At 41.7% G+C, this 15,373-nt stretch overlaps 1 pseudogene; it reads left to right on the top strand.

Annotated features, from left to right (window-relative positions):
• Nucleotides 1–7,816: 7,816 nt before the first annotated feature.
• Nucleotides 7,817–10,274, top strand: LOC119338070 (annotated as a pseudogene).
• The last annotated feature ends 5,099 nt before the right edge of the window (nt 10,275–15,373 follow it).

Raw genomic sequence — 15,373 nt, 5'->3', positions numbered from 1 at the left:
GATGATGTTGTTAAGAAGAAGGCTTTCCCTTTATCTTTAAAGGGAGACGCATTGACATGGTATAGGCTATGTGATGATATGAGATCATGGAACTATAAAAGATTGAAATTGGAATTTCATCAAAAATATTACCCTATGCATCTTATTCATCGTGATCGCAATTATATATATAATTTTTGGCCTCGCGAAGGAGAAAGCATCGCTCAAGCTTGGGGGAGGGTTAAATCAATGTTATATTCATGCCCCAATCATGAGCTCGCAAGAGAAGTGATGATGCAAAGTTTTTATGCTCGGCTTTATGATAACAATCGCACGATACTCGATACTTCTTGTGCTGGCTCTTTTATGATGAAGACTATTGAATTCAGATGGAATTTATTGGATAGAATTAAACGCAACTCTGAAGATTGGGACCTCGACGAAGGTAAGGAGTCAGGTATGACACCTAAGTTTGATTGTGTTAAATCTTTTATGGATACCGATATTTTCCATAAGTTTAGCACTAAATATGGACTTGACTCTGAGATAGTAGCTTCTTTCTGTTAATCTTTTGCTAATTATGTTGATCTCCCCAAGGAGAAGTGGTTTAAATATCATCCTCCCATAGAAGTAAAAGTAGTTGCACCTATTAAAGTTGAAGAAAAGATTGTCACTTATAATGATCCTATTGTTCCCACTTCTTATGTTGAGAAACCACCTTTCCCTGTTAGAATGAAGGATCATGCTAAAGCTTCAACTGTTGTTCGTAAAAGCAATATTAGAACTTATACACCTCCTGAGCAAGTCAAAGTAGAACCTAATATTGCTATTGTTAAAGATCTCTTGTCTGATAATATCGATGGGCATGTTATTCAATTCCAGGGTGAAACTGCTAGAATTGCTAAACCTTGTGATAAAGATAAACATAGACCTGTGGTAGGCGTGCCTATTATTTCTGTTAAAATAGGAGATCATTGTTATCATGGCTTGTGTGATATGGGTGCTAGTGCTAGTGTTATACCCATTGACTTATACAAAGAAATTATGCATGATATTGCAGCTGCTGAGTTAGAAGATATTGATGTTACAATTAAACTTGCCAATAGAGATACTATATCTGCAATGGGAATTTTTAGAGATGTTGAAGTCTTGTGTGGGAAAACCAAATACCCCGCTGATTTTCTTATTCTTGGTTCTCCACAAGATAGCTTTTGTCCCATTATATTTGGTAGAACCTTCTTGAATAATGTTAATGCTAAGATAAACTGCAAAAAGAATGTTGTTACTATTGGCTTGGATGATATGGTTCATGAGTTTAATTTCTCTAAATTTAGTAAACAACATCGTGAGGAAGAATCGCCTAGTAAGGATGAAATTATTGGTCTTTCCTCTATTGCTGTACCTCCTAGTGATCCTTTAGAACAATATTTGCTAGACCATGAAAATGATATGTTCATGAATGAAAGAAGGGAAATAGATGAAGTATTCTTTAAATAGGAACCTATTCTGCAACACAATTTGCCTGTTGAAATCCTAGGGGATCCTCCTCCACCCAAGGGTGATCCCGTGTTTGAGCTTAAACCGTTGCCTGATAAACTCAAATATGCTTATCTTGATGAAAAGAAAATATATCCTGTGATTATTAGTGCTAACCTTTCAGAGCATGAAGAAGAAAGATTATTGAAAACTCTGAAGAAGCACCGTGCTTCTATTGGATATACTCTGAATGATCTTAAGGGCATCAGTCCCACTCTATGTCAACATAAAATAAATTTGGAAGCTAATGCCAAACCAGTTGGTGATCCTTAACGACGTCTGAATCCTAAAATGAAAGAAGTGGTAAGAAAAGAAATACTCAAGCTTCTGGAGGTAGGTATAATTTATCTCGTTGCTGATAGTCAGTGGGTATGTCCTGTCCATTGTGTCCCTAAGAAGGGAGGTATCACTATTGTCCCTAATGATAAAGATGAGTTGATTCCGCAAAGAATTATCACAGGTTATAGGATGGTAATTGATTTCCGTAAGTTAAATAAGGCTACTAAGAAAGATCATTACCCCTTACCTTTTATTAATCAAATGCTAGAAAGATTATGCAAACATACACATTATTGCTTTCTAGATGGTTATTCTGGTTTCTCTCAAATACCTGTGTCAGCTAAAGATCAATCAAAGACTACTTTTACATGCCCTTTTGGTACTTTTGCTTATAGAAGTATGCCTTTTGGTTTATGTAATGCACCTGCTACCTTTCAAAGATGCATGATGGCTATATTATCTGACTTTTGTGAAAAAAATTGTGAGGTTTTCATGGACGATTTTTCCGTCTATGGTTCCTCTTTTGATGATTGCTTAAGCAATCTTGATCGAGTTTTGCAGAGATGTGAAGAAACTAATCTTGTCTTGAATTGGGAAAAGTGCCACTTTATGGTTAATGAAGGTATTGTCTTGGGGTACAAAGTTTCTGAAAGAGGTATTGAAGTTGATAAGGCCAAGGTTGATGCTATTGAAAAGATGCCATGTCCCAAGGACATCAAAGGTATAAGAAGTTTCATTGGTCACGCCGGATTTTATAGGAGGTTCATTAAGGACTTCTCAAAAATCTCTCGTCCTCTGACTAATTTATTACAAAAAGATGTACCATTTGTCTTTGATGATGATTGTGTAGAAGCATTTGAAATACTTAAGAAGGCATTAGTCTCTGCACCTGTTGTTCAACCACCTGATTGGAATTTACCCTTTGAAATTATGTGTGATGCTAGTGATTATGTTGTAGGTGTTGTTCTAGGGAAAAGAGTTGATAAGAAATTAAATGTTATCCATTATGCTAGTAAGACTCTAGACAGTGCTCAAAGAAATTATGCTACTACCGAAAATGAACTTTTAGCAGTTGTATTTGCTTGTGATAAATTCAGACCCTATATTGTTGATTCTAAAGTAACTATTCACAGTGATGATGCTGCTATTAAATACCTTATGGAAAAGAAGGATGCAAAACCTAGACTCGTTAGATGGGTTCTTCTGCTGCAAGAATTTGATTTACATATTGTTGATAGAAAAGGACCTGAGAACCCCGTTGCAGGCAACTTATCTAGGTCATAGAATGTTCTTGATGACCCACTGCCTATTGATGATAGCTTTCCTGATGAACAATTAAATGTCATAAGCACTTCTCGTAGCAATCCATGGTATGCTGATTATGCTAATTATATTGTCGCTAAATTTGTACCACCTAGCTTCACATACCAACAAAAGAAAAAAGTTTTTCTATGACTTGCGACATTACTTTTGGGATGACCCACATCTTTATAAAGAAGGAGTAGATGGTCTCATTAGACATTGTGTACATGAGCATGAACAGGAACAGATCCTATGCAAGTGTCACTCCGAAGCTTATGGAGGACACCATGCTGGAGATAGAACTGCACATAAAGTATTGCAATCTGGTTTTTATTGGCCTACTCTCTTTAAGGATGCCCGTAAGTTTGTTCTATCTTGCGATGAATGTCAAAGGATTGGTAATATTAGTAGACGTCAAGAAATGCCTATGAATTATTCACTTGTTATTGAACCATTTGATGTTTGGGGCTTTGATTATATGGGACCTTTTCCTGCCTCTAATGGATATACTCATATTTTAGTTGCTGTTGATTACGTTACTAAGTGGGTAGAAGCTATTCCAACTAATAGTGCTGATCATAACACTTCTATTAAAATGCTTAAGGAAGTTATTTTTCCGAGGTTTGGAGTCCCTAGATATTTAATGACTAATAGTGGTTCACACTTTATTCATGGTGCTTTCCGTAAGATGCTTGCTAAATATGACGTTAATCATAGGATTGCATCTCCTTATCACCCGCAGTCCAGTGGTCAAGTAGAGTTGAGCAATAGAGAGCTCAAATTAATTTTGCAAAAGACTGTTAATAGGTCTAGAAATAATTGGTCCAAGAAACTTAATGATGCATTATGGGCCTATAGAACTGCATATAAAAAACCTATGGGTATGTCTCCGTATAAAATGGTTTATGGAAAAGCTTGTCTCTTACCTCTCGAACTAGAACACAAGGCATACTGGGCTATTAAAGAGCTCAACTATGATTTCAAACTTGCCGGTGAGAAGAGGTTATTTGATATTAGCTCACTTGATGAATGGAGAACCCAAGCTTATGAAAATGCCAAGTTGTTTAAAGAAAAGGTTAAAAGATGGCATGACAAAAGGATACAAAAGCGTGAGTTTAATGTAGGTGATTATGTATTGCTATACAACTCTCGTTTAAGATTTTTTGCAGGAAAACTTCTCTCCAAATGGGAAGGTCCCTATGTTATTGAAGAGGTCTATCATTCCGGTGCCATAAAAATCAACAACTTCGCAGGCACAAATCTGAAGGTGGTAAACGGTCAAAGGATCAAACACTATATTTCATGTAATCCTATAAATGTTGAAACCAATATTATTGCAACTGTAACCCCGGAGGAATACATAAGGGACAGTTTCCAGCCTGCTTCAGACCATGAAAAGGAATAGGTATGTGGTACGGTAAGTAAACCGACTCCAAAACAATTTTTAAGGCAATATTTCTTCGTTTTGGAATATTTAGAAAAATAGAAAAATAAGTAGCAGTCCGGGGAGGACACGAGGCCTCCACGAGGGTGGAGGGCGCGCCCTACCCCCCTGGGCACGCCCCCCTACCTCGTGAGCACCCCGTGTGCCCTCCGGACTCCGTTTCCTTGCACGATACGTATTTTGGTTGGTAAAAATTCATTATATATTCTCCCGAAGGTTTTGACTCCCGTATCGTGCAAATATCCTCTGTTTTCGTTTCGAGCTATTTCTGTTGCAGATTTAGAGCACCATGACTTCTCCCTCCTCCAATAACGAAGACAAGGATGCTTGGCTATTGAAGATAGAGTTGAAAAGAGAGGAACCAGAAGAGATCAACAAGGATGAAAGGATTAAGAAGGCCATGGAGGTGCCAGCTCCGGTGGTGAAAGAAGAAAACATCCCTCAACCTTTACCTAACCTTTTCACTCCAACAGAGATTGAAGCCTTCAATATGATTGAGTTAGCCCGTATACAGAACAAGTATCTCACACAGGAGAATATTTTGTTGAAGGATCATATTGCTGGACTCAAGGGCATTATCCGCAAGTTGGAGGAACTTTTATGCTCGATGTGCGATTATCCACCATCATCATCACCGCCTCCATCACCTCCGAAGAAATAATCACATCGGTATGGGCACTCCCCTTGGCAACTGCCAAGCTTGGGGGAGGTGCCCTGGTATCGTATCACCATGACAACTCCTATCTTTACTGTTTTACTTAGTTCGATCCTATTAGTAGTATCTTGATTTAGTAGAATAAAGTCATGGCATGATCTAGTTTTGAGTTTTGCTTTACGATCCTTCTTTGTAATCGAGTCTGTGAGCTATATAATAAAGATTAGTGTTGAGTCAAGGGCTTGATTGTTTTGCCATGATCTTGGGTGATTAGAAGAAAAAGAATAAAAAGAATCAAAGAGTTCATATTGATCTTAGTGAAAGTAATGACTTCACATAGAGAGAGTATGATGATTAAAAGTTGTTGGGAGTTGGCAAATATAGCTTTGGTCATCGTTGCAATTAATAGGAAGTAATAAGGAAAGAGAGGTTTCACATATAGATATATTATCATTGACATCTTTTATGATTGGGAGCACTCATTGAAATATGACATGCTAAAGAGTTGAGGTTGGACAAGGAAGACAACATAATGAGTTATGTTTCCTTACATCCAAGATAAAGTATGTTGTCATGGATCCTCTACCGTGTTGAGCTTGCCTTTCCCGCTCATGCTAGCCAAATTCTTAGCACCAAGTAGAAATACTACTTGTGCTTCCAAATACCCTTAAACTAGTTTTTCCATGAGAGTCCACCATATCTACCTATGGATTGAGTAAGATCCTTCAAGTAAGTTGTCATCGGTGCAAGCAATAAAAATTGCTCTCTAAATATGCATGACTTATTAGTGCAGAGAAATAAGCTTTGTACGAACTTGTTATGGACGCAATAAAAGCGACGGACTACATAATAAAGGTTCACATACAAGGGGCAATATAAAGTGACGTTCTTTTGCATTAAGATTTTGTGCATCAACCCTAAACGCGCATGACAACCTCTGCTTCCCTCTGCGAAGGGCCTATCTTTTATTATTATCCTCTACCTTATGCAAGAGTCACGGTGATCTTCACCTTTCTTTTTTTCATTTTATCCTTTGGCAAGCTCGGCATGTTGTAAAGAGTATGATATATATATCTAATTGGATGTAGGGGAGCATGAATTATTATAGTTGACATTACCCTTGAGGTAAAAGGTTGTGGGGCAAAACTATAAGCCCCTATCTTTCTCTGTGTCCGATTAAAACTCCGTAACCACAAGTATCACGTGAGTGCTAGCAATTATGAAGGACTAAATGATAGTTGAGTATGTGGACTTGCTTTTGAGCTCTGACATAGACTCTTTCCGATGTTATGATAAATTGCAATTGCTTCAATGACTGAGACTATAATTGTTAGTGCCCAATAAGGTTTCTAATTCATGCTTTGGCTTTGTGAAAAGATCATCACTTGAACATGAGTAATCATATGACAAAATCTATTTATGTTGCTGTTATGAAATAATCATGATGCCTTCATGTCCGTATTTTATTTTTATCGACGCCTCTACCTCTAAAAATGAGGACATATTTATTGTTATCGGCTTTTCACTTGAGGACAAGCGAGGTCTAAGCCTGGGGGAGTTGATACGTCCATTTTGCATCATGCGTTTATGACAATATTTATTGCATTATGGGCTGTTATTTCACGTTATGTCACAATACTTATGGCTATTCTCTCTTATTTTACAAGGTTTATATGAAGAGGTAGAATGCCGGCAGCTGGAATTCTGGGCTGGAAAAGGAGCAAATATTGGAGGCCTATTCTACGCAACTCTAAAAGTCCTGAAACTCCACGGAATACCTTAAAATAAATAAAGAAAAATCGTCGCCAAAGATGAAGGCCAGGGGTCCCACACCCTGCTCACGAGGGTGGGGGGCACCCCCCTGGGCGTGCCCCCTACCTCGTGGGCCCCCTGGTGGCTCTCCGATGCCCATCTTCTCCTGTATGAAGTCTTTCGATGAGAAAAAAAATAAGGGGGAACCTTTCGGGACGAGACTCCGCCGCCACGAGGCGGAACCTTGGCGGAACCAATCTAGGGCTCTGGCAGAGCTGTTCTGTCGGGGACAATTCCCTCCGGGAGGGGGAAATCATCACCATCATCATCACCACTACTAGAAAAAGGGCTATAGATGGGATTGACACTAATGGCGCACCAGACAAGTGGTGCGCCATTAGTATATACTAATGGCGCACCACCTTCTGATGCGCCATTAGAGTTGAAACTACTAATGGCGCACCATGTCCACGGTGCGCCATTAGTATCAATTTTTTTTTGAACTAGTGCGCCTGTCCAAACATACTAATGGCGCATCCATAGTAAGTGCGCCATTACTAGTTGTAACTAGTAATGGCGCACCAGCCAGAAAGTGCGCCACTAATGTTATTTTTTTTTTATTTTTTTTTTCTTTTTTTGCAAAAGTACTAATGGCGCACTCACACGCGGTGCGCCATTACTAGACTCATCGAAAACTCAGGCACGTGGACGACGCACACCCTCCTGCTCGCGCGAGGTCAAAAGATGCCTTCGACTCTCTCTGACCGGTAGGCCCATCATCATCATCGCAGAAACAGGCCAAAAGGATCTAGTAGCAGTATCACTCCCACATTTCCGTCAGTTCAGGTCACCGCACCGCACCACCACCGGTAGCCATGGGACCCACATGTCAGTCTCGCACCCTCTTGCTTCTGCTCCTCGCCACCGCCGCCGCCGCCGCCGCGCCAGAGCACGAATCCTTGCTCCGCCTCCCCTCCTCGGCGCGCTCCCTCGCCCCGAAGACCCCCCGCTCCGCCGGCGCCGACCTCATCCGCGCCCTCAACCTCCACCCCCGCGACGCCTTCCCCCGCCGCCCCGGCGGCGTCGGCGTCGGTGGCAGCGATGCTCCCCCGGCCGAAACCCTCGTCGAGAGGCCGATCCGCCTCGCGTCTCTGGTGGCCGGAGACGACGGCGGCGGCGGCACGTCGGTGAGCAACCTCGGGCACCACGCCGGGTACTACCGCCTCCCCACCACTCACGACGCCAGGTGAGCGGAGCTCACTCCTCCCGTCTCATGCCGCGTCTCACGTGAGGATCCAGTTCCCGTGTCTTGACATCTGCCACTTTTGCGCACCGTGTAGGCTCTTCTACTTCTTCTTCGAATCCAGGCAGCACAAGAAGGAGGACCCCGTGGTGATCTGGCTGACGGGAGGGCCCGGCTGCAGCAGCGAGCTAGCCCTTGCTGTTAATTTTTCAGGGTTTTGCAATTGGTAACGGACTTACAGATCCAGTGATACAGTACAAGGCATACACCGATTATGAATTGGATATGGGTTTAATCACACAGTCAGAATTTACCAAGATTAATAAAATAGTTCCTGCTTGTGAATTTGCTGTCAAGCTGTGCGGTAATTATTCCTGGACTCATCGTTTGCTTGTGTGTAATAAATCTGTACCATTCGTCAATTGGTCTCTTGGAGACTGTCTTCATTAACATCATTGCTTTGTTGTGCCAATTTGTTCATGGAAGTAAGAAAAGGCATAAGCCCAACTCTGATATACCTCACTTGATTTTGTCTTTTGTTTCAGGTACCTCTGGCACTGTATCTTGCTTTGCTGCCTATTTTGTTTGCAATACAATATTCAGTTCCATCAGGTTGATAATCGGGAACAAAAATGTAGGGTGGAATACAAAAGTTTATTTGGTTTTTCCTCATTTTTTGAAGTTTTCTGATTGATCACCTCATCTTTGCAGTATTATGACGTCAGGAAGCCATGCGTGGGGAGCCTATGCTATGATTTTTCTAACTTGGAGAAGTTTCTCAATCTGAAATCTGACAGACAGAGCCTAGGCGTTGGAGACATAGAGTTTGTTTCCTGCAGCCCGACCGTCTATCAGGCTATGCTCTTAGATTGGATGAGGAACCTTGAAGTTGGGATCCCTGAACTCCTTGAGAACGACATCAAAGTGCTGATTTATGCTAGAGAGTATGATCTCATATGCAACTGGCTAGGTGAGTGTCTTACAACTTGCAACGGAAAACTCTTGAAAATTGTATGCTATAATTTGCTTCTATTTTGTCCATACCACATATCATCTGAGATTCTTCACTCTTAGAATCACATTGCCACACTTTTGTCATGTGATACTTGTGCTATGCTTCCTTACAATTGTGATTCGTGCAAGAGATCCATTAAGAATTTAATGGGCTTTAATATGCATTCATATAGCTTGAATCTTGATCGGTTCTGTAGTATGGAAATCGTATTGGAAGCACAGTTTAGAAATATATGTTGTCACACATTTGAATAACGCAAGGCATAATTGACCTAGTAGAGGTCATCTATACTTGTCAAATCACAGAAAAGGATAAAATCTACCTTCAATACTTTTCATGTTGTGTTGTACATAACGGCAAACTGTATAACAAGTGCATGAAATAAGTAGGACAATATACGGTTCAAAATAAATATGCTCCGCTATTGGTTTTCTTGATTCTGGCTTTGTTTTCCTGATGACATACATATATAATCTACTAGTGACTTGGGCAGGAAACTCAAGATGGGTAGACTCTATGGAATGGTCTGGAAAGAAAGCCTTCGTGTCCTCGGTGGAGAAACCCTTCACGGTTGATGGAAAAGAAGCCGGCATTCTACAAAGCCACGGCCCTTTGAGTTTTTTGAAGGTACGCAAATGCAAAGCTGACCCCCTTACCAACAGTCAGTTCTGGAACAAACAATAACCAGGCCTTTACTCAAGAGATTATCTGTCAATACAGTAGAGCAGAGTGTTATAAGGGCAAATGCCTGTTGCGTATTGTGCCACGCTACATCAGTTTGGATTTTACTGTGAAACTAACTAGAGATGTTTTTGGCACTATGATCAGGTCCACGATTCTGGTCACATGGTACCCATGGATTAACCGAAGGCCGCCTTGGAGATGCTCAAGAGGTGGATGTCAGGAAACCTTTCAGACGCCTCCTCAAGCTCTCAGAGGCTCGACTTCGCCATATAATCCATCCTTGCGCTGGCTACGCACGCACATGCCTTGGGATGATCTTAGGTGATGGGAAGCTCGTCGGCGACCGTGCATACGCTATTTCCCTTGTACGGTGCTCGAGGTTGATGATCGTGTAATAAAAGGCTTTCAGAGGATTGCTGGGGCAACGCGAATGCCGAATGTATCATGAAGATTATCGCCAATGAGTGACATCTGGACTACTTTATGCATTCCCTTATGCCTCCTTTGGTTCGCAAGATTCTAGAAAAGAACATACTAGAAAATTGATAGGAATGCATGTGTAAATAGAGGGTTAGAAAAACACAGAAATTTTGCAAAGTTGGGTGTTTGGTTCATAGGAATTTGAAAAACACAGGAATCCTGATAAACAAAGTCAAACAATAAAAGGTACTCCCTCTGTTCACTTTTATAAGACCTCGAAGACATTAGTATGAAAGGCTAGTCATAGTGGAAGTAAGGGCCTATATAAAACAGAAAACTATGTAACCTGTGCAAAAAACAGAAAATAAAAAATAAAAAAACCTAATATTCATACTAATGGCGCATCACATGACAGTGCGCCATTAGTATGACAAAGCATACTAATGGCACATCATTGGACAGTGCGCCATTAGTATGCCGCGGTCACTAATGGCGCATCCCATTGTAGTGCGCCATTAGTATGCCAAAGCACCTGGGTATACATGGCCCCTGGGAGGCATACTAATGGCGCACCCTGGCCTATACTAATGGCGCACTAGTGGTGCGCCATTAGTAAAAATTACTAATGGCGTGCTAGTAATGGCGCACCACTGATGCGCCATTAATGGCCAAATTAGGTGCGCCATTAGTAGGGGTTTTTCTAGTAGTGCACCAACGCTCCTCTCATCGGGAGAGGGCAATCTCCATCAACATCTTCACCAGCACCATCTCATCTCCAAACCCTAGTTCATCTCTTGTATCCGATTCTTGTCTCCAAGTCCAGGATTGGTGCTATTAGGTTGCTAGTAGTGTTGATTACTCCTTGTAGTTGATGCTAGTTGGTTTATTTGGTGGAAGATCATATGTTCAGATCCTTTATGCACTTTATTACCCCTCTGATTATGAACATGAATATGCTTTGTGAGTAATTACGTTTGTTCCTGAGGACAAGGGAGAAGTCTTGCTATTAGTAGTCATGTGAATTTGGTATTTGTTCGATATTTTGATGAGATGCATGTTGTCTAGCCTCTAGTGGTGTTATGTGAACGTCGACTACATAACACTTCACCATTATTTGGGCCTAGAGGAAGGCATTGGGAAGTAATAAGTAGATTATGGGTTGCTAGAGTGACAGAAGCTTAAACCCTAGTTTATGCGTTGCTTCGTAAGGGGCTGATTTGGATTCATATGTTTCATGCTATGGTTAGGTTTACCTTAATAATTTTGTTGTAGTTGCAGATGCTTGCAATAGAGGTTAACCATAAGTGGGATGCTTGTCCAAGTAAGGGAAGTACCCAAGCACCGGTCCACCCACATATCAAATTATCAAAGTACCGAACGCGAATCATATGAGTGTGATGAAAACTAGCTTGACGATATTCCCATGTGTCCTTGGGAGCGCTTTCCCTATTATAAGAGTTTGTCCAGGCTTGTCCTTTGCTACAAAAAGGATTGGGCCACCTTGCTGCACTTTATTTACTTTTGTTACTTGTTGCTCGTTACAATTTATCTTATCACAAAACTATCTGTTACCACTTATTTCAGTACTTGCAGAGAATACCTTGCTGAAAACCGCTTATCATTTCCTTCTGCTCCTCGTTGGGTTCGACACTCTTAGTTATCGAAAGGACTACGATAGATCCCCTATACTTGTGGGTCATCAGAGCACCCTAAGCAACTTGCCCAAATCTGCCACCAGGGCCAGAAGGAAGAGAACCTCAGACTCTGTGGAGGAAGGCTATGTGGCAGAAGAGGATGAGGCTACTTCCAAGAAGATAGTGCTCAATAAGGAATATGGCTCAGCTGCATCCACAAAGCCAGGACTAAACAGGAAGGTCCCTTCCGAGAGGACACCTATGCTGAAAGTTAGAGCTTCAACTCAAGAACCTGAGAAATCTGATCCCAAAGAGGACAGCAGCAGACCAGAAGAGAAGCTGTGGGTATGCCCCACAGATCCAGGAGTTGATCAACTCCAAGATGGGCACAGGAAAATACTTGTTGGACAAGGAACATTTTGCTATCTATCTATACTTTGAGGACAATCAAGTAGTCATGAATGAGAATGAACCATCTTCAGTGCAAGCTCAAGAGAAGAAGAAGGCAAAGAAGGAGAAGGCTGCCAAGATGCCAACTTTAGAGGAGGCATCTGAGTACTTTTTGAAGAGCAAGCAGGACTAGCTTGGTTACTTAATAGCATCAACTCTGAGGATTGAGAAGGGGTTGACCACCCTAACTCAAAACCAGGAGAGCCTGGAAAGAATCATGGAACAAAAATTCTATGACCTAGATGTGAAAGTAACTGAGATCCAGTCTGTTGTGGAGTAGCTTCGGGAAGATATGCAGGAGAGGAAGGGAAAGACAACCACAGATGCATTTGACAGAGTGCCTAGAGCTCAGAGGTCAGTTGCAGTGCCAGTGACAGACACCAGAGCCACTTCATCTGCACCAGCTACAGCTCCAGTGCAACCAGCTCCAGCACCAACTCCTCCAGCTCCATCCACATCAACAGAAGCCTTCGTCCTTGGAGTCATATCTACACCACCACATCAAGACCAAGCCTGGGAGACGAAATAGTACTATCCATTTTCTATGAACTTTTTGGTAACTTGTTGCCAAAGGGGGAGAAAAATGTATAGATCATTGGCTTCGAGAGAGAGAGTTTGCTTTTGTTCTCTCTTGTCTTCGTGGTTGAACTTTATTTGCTTTTGCTTGCTTGAGATACTATGTTATTGTCTGTGTGATACAATGATGATCATGTGTTTGATCATATGCTATCTTAATGCTTGTTAGATGACTATATCTCATTTATCTTTATATGATCATTCACTTTGCTTGGTGATGAGTGCATGTATTCAATCTTTATTATTTTTGAGCACTCCACCAAGATGTATGTGACATGGAAGAGTAACCCATGAGCCTAACTCCTTGTGCATTTGCAGTCCAGAGCAAATCTTAAACTATGCACAAATTTAGGGGGAGCTCTTGCTTATCACATAGTTCTCAAAGCAATGATGTTTTTCAATCTTATTATCATTTGTCGAAGCTTTGATCTATATGTTGTCATCAATTACCAAAAAGGGGGAGATTGAAAGTGCAACTATCCCTAGGTGGTTTTGGTAATTCCTAACACCATATAGCTCATTGAGCTAATACTTTTCCAAGACAAATATTCCAGGAAAAGCTCAATGAATGGCATGGCATGGATGAGGAAAGTGGATCCCTCAAAATACTAAGGATAAAACGATTGGCTCAAGCTCAAAAGCTCAAGACTCTACATTTTACATTTTAGTGATCCAAGATCACATTGAGTCTATAGGAAAAGCCAATACTATCAAGGAGGGATGAGGTGTTGCTTAATGAGTTTCTTGCTTCAAGTGCTTAGTGATATGCTCCAAAAACCCTCAACTACTTTCTCATATCCTCATATGACCTAAACCTAAAGTCAAACTCGGCCCCACTGATTCTTTCTATCCGGCGCCACCGAGTTCAAATGTCATAGCCACTGCCACAAACCCTGGGCAAATCGGTCTCACCGATAGGGATCTCGGTCTCATCGAGATGGGATTGTAATCTCTCTGTTTCCCTTCGTAATGTTTCGGTCTAACCAAAGTGAGCGATCGGTCCCACCGAGATTGCAATGTAAACTCTTTATTTCCCTTTCGTAACATTTCGCTCCCGCCGAAAAGAGCGAATTGGTCCCACCGAGTTTACCTGACCAACTCTCTGGTTAGCTTATTACCAAAATCGGTATCACTGAGTTTGTGTAATTGTTCACATCGAGATTACGTTATGCCCTAACCCGAACCACATTGGTCCTACCGAGTTGCATGTTGGTCCCACCGAAATCACTAACTGTCACTAGGTTTACTAAATCGGTCTGACCGAGTTTGTTGATTCGGTCCCACCGAGATTGGTAAATTATGTGTAACGGTTAGATTTTGTGTGGAGGCTATATATACCCCTCCACCTCCTCTTCATTCGTGAAGAGAGCCATCAGAACAAACCTACACTTCCAACTTACGATTTCTTTGAGAGAACTACCTACTCATGTGTTGAGGCCAAGATATTCCATTCCTACCATATGAATCTTGATCTCTAGCCTTCCCCAAGTTGCTTTCCACTCAAATCTTCTTTCCACCAGATCCAAATCCTGTGAGAGAGAGTTGAGTGTTGGGGAGACTATCATTTGAAGAACAAGAGCAAGGAGTTCATCATCAACACACCATTTGTTACTTCTCGGAGAGTGGTGTCTCCTAGATTGGCTATGTGTCACTTGGGAGCCTCCGACAAGATTTTGGAGTTGAACCAAGGAGTTTGTAAGGGCAAGGAGATCGCCTACTTCGTGAAGATCTACCACTAGTGAGGCAAGTCCTTCGTGGGCGACAACCATGGTGGGATAGACAAGGTTGCTTCTTCGTGGACCCTTCGTGGGTGGAGCCCTCCGTGGACTCGCGCAACAGTTACCCTTCGTGGGTTGAAGTCTCTAGCAATGTGGATGTACGATAGCACCACCTATCGGAACCACGGCTCAAAAATCACCGTGTCTCCAAATTGCGGTTGAAATCTCCAAACCCTTCCCTTTACGTTCCTGCAAGTTGCATGCTTTACTTTCCGTTGCTCATATGCTCTTTGCATGCTTGCTTGAATTGTGTGAAGATTGCTTGACTTGTGCTAAGATAGCTAAAATCTGCCAAAGACTAAAATTGGGAAAAGGTATAGCTTTTAATTGGTCAAGTAGTCTAATCACCCCCCCCTCTAGACATACTTCAAGATCCTACAGCGTATCATCATTTCGCCAATCATGGGCCATACTATTCGTGGACCACAACTGGCCGTTAATGGGTCGTATTTGATAACTGTATGAAAACAGCCCAACCGATTTTTTTGACATGAAAACGGCCCAATGTATTAACGGTCCACAAATGGGCCGACTATAATGACAGGCTGAATTTGGCCCACAAGTAGAAAATGATAGTAACGGGCCGTAAGTAACCGAATGCTGCAAATGAGCCCAACAATAAATGG

This window comes from Triticum dicoccoides, chromosome 7B, assembly GCF_002162155.2.
Source record: "Triticum dicoccoides isolate Atlit2015 ecotype Zavitan chromosome 7B, WEW_v2.0, whole genome shotgun sequence".
Taxonomy (NCBI): Eukaryota; Viridiplantae; Streptophyta; class Magnoliopsida; order Poales; family Poaceae; genus Triticum; species Triticum dicoccoides.
Note: the sequence above shows the minus strand (reverse complement) of the source record. Positions and strands in the feature narration are given on the sequence as shown.